Source organism: Tupaia chinensis, unplaced genomic scaffold (assembly GCF_000334495.1).
Source record: "Tupaia chinensis unplaced genomic scaffold, TupChi_1.0 Scaffold149178_1, whole genome shotgun sequence".
Taxonomy (NCBI): domain Eukaryota; kingdom Metazoa; phylum Chordata; class Mammalia; order Scandentia; family Tupaiidae; genus Tupaia; species Tupaia belangeri.
This window is the reverse complement of record NW_006209026.1, coordinates 253,494-259,977: the sequence shown is the minus strand read 5'-3', so window position 1 is coordinate 259,977 and position 6,484 is coordinate 253,494.

The window sequence follows — 6,484 nt, the reverse complement described above, 5'->3', positions numbered from 1 at the left end:
GGAAAGAGAGAGAAGAGCGCCCTCAACATGGTCTCATCATGCTGTGATCCCTTTTCCCTAGCCCTCCAGCTTGTGAGGATCTTGGGTGCTCCCCGTTGCCTGGCATGTTTTCAGGCCAACCCGAGAATCTGACTTCAGTCAGCCATGTGGCTCCCAGCACTGCAGTTCAGACTGCCACCGACTGCGTCATCAGGCTGTGCCTCCAACTGTCATCTCTGACCCATCAATGTCCATTGTCCCCCATATCCACATACCAAGTCTTGTCATTGCTACTTGGTAAGCATTGTAATTCTTTTTCTCTCTCACCATAGCCACTCACAGTCCAAACCGCTATCATCTATTTCCTCAGTTTCTGCAAAAGTCTCCTAAATCACCTCTTTGTCTTCCAGCTCTGTCCTTAAAGATTCAATCTATACATTACCGCTAGAGTGAATGTTCCAAAACACAAACCTGATCATGTCACTCTCCTGCTACAAAAAATAGACTGGATGCCGGTTGTCCACAGGATTAAGTCCAAATTTCTTAACTTAGCTGTGTAAGATTTTCATGATCTGGTCTCTACTTGTTTCTACAGCTTCACTCCTCCCCCGAAACTTTGCTGTAGCCACAATGAGATTCTTTCTGGGTTTATTATTCTCTGGCCTTTGCATTAACTGCACTCACCACTTGGAACACTCCGGCTTCTCTGTGTCACCTAATACTTGCTATCTACTACACTCAGTTTCAGATCTCAGTGTAAATGCCACATCCCCAGGAAGCCTTCCCAGCTTCAATCCTGCCTTGCACTAAGGTGACCTCTTTGTTTCCCCGTAACTCCCCATTACTTACTCTGTCAGAGTAGGTTGCATGCTGTATTTTAATATTTTATTTACTTGTCTTCCTCCATCCACTAGTTTGTTAACTCCCTAAGGACAAATACAATGTCATGTTTTCTTTTCGACCTCATGGGAAGTGATCACGTAGAGTTCTTGTAAAGAACCTGTAATGTCCAGGAAGCAATAAGCTCCCATTTACCATTGGGAGCTTATTCATTATTACTAATGAATGAAGTTAGAGAAGTAACAGGTTTCTGGCTGCTAGAACATTTGCAAATAAGGTTCGAGTTACTCTGACTTTGGATTAGCAAGCAAACCTTCAGACCTTGGCTAGACTGAGGAAAATCAGGACCCTGACTTGGTAGAAGGTCTGGTCTAGAGTGAGTTGACTCCGTAGCAGCTGTTCTCTTACCAGACTGAGGTACTCGAGTTGTTAAAAAGCCCTTCATCCCTTATTCTGATAAAAGCAACTTCATCCTGAAGATAGATTATAAACTAGGCTAAGTGAATTTCCTATTCTTTTCTTTGCTGAAGCAGCTATCTAGGGATTAGATGGTTTCAAACATAGAGTCCAGAAAAACAGACAGCATGAGAAGATGAAGATTAGCGCTGAAGAACAATGCAAGGGCAGAGTATTTGAATACATGGCTTGAATAGTTAGAATATTTTAATGGGAATATGCCAGAAACAGAGGTGAACAAGAGACAATGCTTCTGCTGTGTAGAAGGCAAGAGGCCCACAACAGGCAAGCAAATAAATCAACAAGATAAAATCAGAACGTGATAAACACTATGATGTCAAAACAGAGTGATGTGATAGAGGGCAGGGGTGGGGAGGTAGCTGCTTACAATAGGGGGTCAGGGAAGGCCTCTTCGAAGAGGACATTTGAGCTGAGTCCTGAATGGTGAAAAAGAGACAGGCATGTGAAGAAACAAAGAAAGAATAATCTCACTGGAAGGACTAGTAAGTGCAAAGAATAAATTTGCAAATTCAAGGAACAGCAAAAAACAGCAGTGTGAACAAGGCCACACAGTTAGAGATGGAGGCAGGGAGGAGGTTTCCACACTGGGGAGTCGGGTTTAACAACTGGTGCAGTGGGAAGCCACTAGAGGGTTCTAAACAAGTGATCAACTTTACCTAAATATTCTTGAAGTTATAGACTGGGGATGTAGGGTCTGAAAGTGGGAAACTAAAACCATGTGTTTGTGCTTTTCCATATTTCAGTACTCAGAATGAATGGTTATCATATCGAAATGCATTTTTATACATTTTATTTCTTTAATTGAAGAACTTAGAAATACACTGTCATTGGAACCACCAGACAGCATAATGGTTATGTCACCGGGCTCCATGTAGTCGACCATGTTTCGAGTCCCAGGTCGGGTAGCTTAAAACTCACTCTGGGCACCTGCATGTGTGTGTGTGTGTGTGTGTGTGTGTGTGTGTGTGTGTGGGCACGTGCACTCAAGATCCTGAGAGGAAAATGGAAAAGGGATTGCGATGTGACCATCCCCCCTGAGGGGGTGATTTCTTGCTTTTTGTCTCTTTGTCTCTCTGGCAAGCACATGCACCCTATAGCAAAAATCTCTCTCTACGAAGAAAAGAAAGAGAAAAGAAAGAAAGAAAAAAAGAAAGAAAGAAAGAAAGAAGAAAGAAAGAAAGAAAGAAAGAAAGAAAGAAAGAAAGAAAGAAAGAAAGGAAGGAAGGGAGAAAGAAAGAAAGGAAAAAAGGAAGGAAGGAAGAAAGAAAGACAGACACTGTTATTAGTGATTCTAGGTGAAGAATGAACATTCCCTGCACTTTTTTTTTTCCATTCCTACCCAATGGGAGATGAGAAAGTAATTTTGTTTAAGAACTAAAATTAAAGCAATTACTAATTTTAACCTATTCTGCTCCCATGTGGTTATCGCAATTAAAATCAGAACTATAACAATCACATCCAATCAGAATCAGAGTTTCAAAACCTTTACTTCTAGACCTTTAAGTGAATAGCAAAAATCTTGCAAATCTTCTCTGCTGAATTGTAATTTACAAAGCCTTTCTCATGAAACTGCAAGGTTTAAAGGTGAATTGAATCTGAGTGTAATTAAAAAGTTATTTGGAGAACATTCCTTGCTAGGAAATATTATCTTCATAGTGTTTGTTAATGATTATAAAGCTTGGGTTTGTTATTTATAATTCGGAAACTTTATGTGGTACTCTGTCAAAATAAAAACTTAATACACTGTAGTACTGAAAAAATATTTTTTTTCCTAAGAAGCTCAAAGCATTTCACGGATATTTTCTCATTAGTCCTCGCCATTTCCCAAAGGTAAGGGGATGGGAACTATTATGCACATTCGAGAGATTGGGGAACAAGGCCAAGAGAAATGAATGAACATGCCCAAGGTCATATAATACGTCAGTGGCAGAGGAGGGATGAATCTCTGGTCTTCTAATTCCCAGGGATCTGGCATTTTGCAATGTCAAGCAGGTACCAAACCAGTTCTTGTTTGGTTTGGTACATTCAAGTCCTCGTGTATACGATTACAATGAACTAAGAAGACATCTGTTCTAGGGTACAGCTCTATGTTTGGTGTTTACATTGGCAATGGTTCTTAACTGTAATTTTTAAATGAAGAACTGGGGGGATTTAAAATATGCAATAAGATTAAAATATTGATCTCATATATTGTATGTGGGTTGTCTTTCTAGGAACCTGTAGCGTCTACAAGAACTTTATTATTTTGCTGAAAACTAGATTTATTACTTTCTGTTAAAGGAGTCACAAATATAAATACACACACGCACAAACTCTGATTACATCATTTTCCCATGTAATAGTTTCCTCCATAATAGGGTATTTGAAATCTTTGAGCATCTGAAAAAAAGTAAAAGTTACTTGGCTTTGATTCTTAGATTTAAGTTCATATGTTCCCATCTGTTAATGTTCGTTCTTGCCTTTTCCTTCCCTCTTCTTTCACCATGGCTAAATCTTTATTGTAAAAAATTCTAAATGCACACAAGCACAGCAAGAGTAGTACAATAAATATCCATAACACATACCCATAAAATTGATGGTAATCATATGTAATTATGTATTTATAAAGATCTGCCACACTTATTTCATTTGTCCTTTTTTTGCCTTTGCCAATCTTTTAAAAAAGTAAATCTCAGACATCAAATTATCTCACCTTGTACACTTTGCTTATGACCTCTAAAAATAACTACTAAGTCACAGCTGTAATGACATTATCACCCCCAAAATTAACAGCACTATTTTTTTGTATCATCTAAAATTCATTCTGTAATAAAATTTCTGATTGCTTGAAAAAAAAGCAAAACAATCTTTTCATAGTTGATGTGTTCAAAGTAGGGAGCCAGAAGGTGACATAGTGGTTAAAGTATTGGACTCCCACACAGTGGACCGCAGTTCAAGTCCTGGACCTGGCAGTCTTAATAGAATGGAGGAGAAGGGATTGCAGCATGGCCATCTCCCCTGGGCTGATGTCTCTCTTTCTGTCTCTCTGTTGCACTATAGCAAAAATCTCTCTTAAAAACGAACAAACAAGAAAGCAGGAACCAAATGTGAGATTTGGTTGTCAGGTCTCTCTTGTACCCCAGAATAGCTCTCTGCCTTCTTATTCCCACACCCTGCCATTAACTAGTTGAAGAAACCTTGATGAATGTTCTACAGCTTGAATTGCTTCTTTGTGGAGTCATTTAACTTGTTTCTCTATTTCCTATGTTCTTATGAATGGAAGTTAGCTCTAGAAGTTTGACTAAATTCAAGTTTAATCTTTTTTTTTTTTTTTTAATTACCAGAGGACACGTGCTTTCACTAGAGAGGGAGAGAAATAAAGCCCTCCCCGCCCCTCCCCCAATGAGGCACAATCTCTTTATTTCTCCATCCTGTCAAGATTTGGGGCATGCAGGCACATGTTTTTTAAGCCATTAGGGCCAGGATTTGAACTATGGTTAACCATGTGGGATCAGGCTCCCTTAACAACTAGATTATGGGGCCGGCCTGGTTGTTCCACTGCTAGTGATGTTAAGATTGATTAGATGGTTTATGTGGGGGGAACCTGATTCCTCCTTTGTAAAGTTCCCTATCTTATAAATTTCACATAGCTGACCACATGGTTTGAATCCCGGCCTCCACAGTATGTGTGTGCATGTCCAGAATTCCAACAGGATGGAGAAATAAAGAAGGAATTGTGGAATGACCACATCCAAAAAAAGGATTCCTTTCTTTTTTTTCCCTCTCTCTCTCTGCCCCTCAGTTTCTCTCTGGCAAGTACACAAGCCTTCCAGCAATGAAGAAAAAAGTCATCTAAAGATTAGATAGCGGAGGACCAGCAGTTGGTGTAATGGTTATGTCACTGGACTCCCATGTAGTCGACCGCAGTTTGAGTCCCAGTCCTGGTAGCTTAAACTCACATTGGGCGCATGTGTGTGCATGCCCAAGATCCTGAGAGGAGAATGGAGGAGAAGGGATTGTGGCATGGCCAACCCTCCTGAGGGGGTGATTTTTCGCTTTCTGTCTCTTTGTTTTTAATTACCAGAGGACACGTGCTTTCACTAGAGAGGGAGAGAAATAAAGCCCTCCCCGCCCCTCCCCCAATGAGGCACAATCTCTTTATTTCTCCATCCTGTCAAGATTTGGGGCATGCAGGCACATGTTTTTTAAGCCATTAGGGCCAGGATTTGAACTATGGTTAACCATGTGGGATCAGGCTCCCTTAACAACTAGATTATGGGGCCGGCCTGGTTGTTCCACTGCTAGTGATGTTAAGATTGATTAGATGGTTTATGTGGGGGGAACCTGATTCCTCCTTTGTAAAGTTCCCTATCTTATAAATTTCACATAGCTGACCACATGGTTTGAATCCCGGCCTCCACAGTATGTGTGTGCATGTCCAGAATTCCAACAGGATGGAGAAATAAAGAAGGAATTGTGGAATGACCACATCCAAAAAAAGGATTCCTTTCTTTTTTTTCCCTCTCTCTCTCTGCCCCTCAGTTTCTCTCTGGCAAGTACACAAGCCTTCCAGCAATGAAGAAAAAAGTCATCTAAAGATTAGATAGCGGAGGACCAGCAGTTGGTGTAATGGTTATGTCACTGGACTCCCATGTAGTCGACCGCAGTTTGAGTCCCAGTCCTGGTAGCTTAAACTCACATTGGGCGCATGTGTGTGCATGCCCAAGATCCTGAGAGGAGAATGGAGGAGAAGGGATTGTGGCATGGCCAACCCTCCTGAGGGGGTGATTTTTCGCTTTCTGTCTCTCTGTCTCTCTCTGTCTTTCTGGTGAGTGTACACGCCCTATAGCAAAAACCTCTCTCAAAAAAAAAAAAAAAATAGATAGTGAGGGACCAGTAGTTGGTGTAATTATATGTCACCGGACTCTCACATATTCAATCATGGTTCCAGTCCCAGACCCAGCAGCTTAAAACTCACACTGGACATGTGTGCGTGGGTACCCAGAATTCGAAGGGAGACTGGAGGAGAAGGTACTGCAGTGTGGCTACCCCTCCCCGGGGGGAGTGATTTCTTGCTTTCTGTTTCTATTTCTCTGGCAAGCACACGTGCCCTATAGGAAAAATCTGTCTTTAAAAATTAAAAAGATTAGGGACCAGCAGTTAGCGTAATGGCTATGTCGCTGGACTCCCATGTAGTCGACGGCGGTTC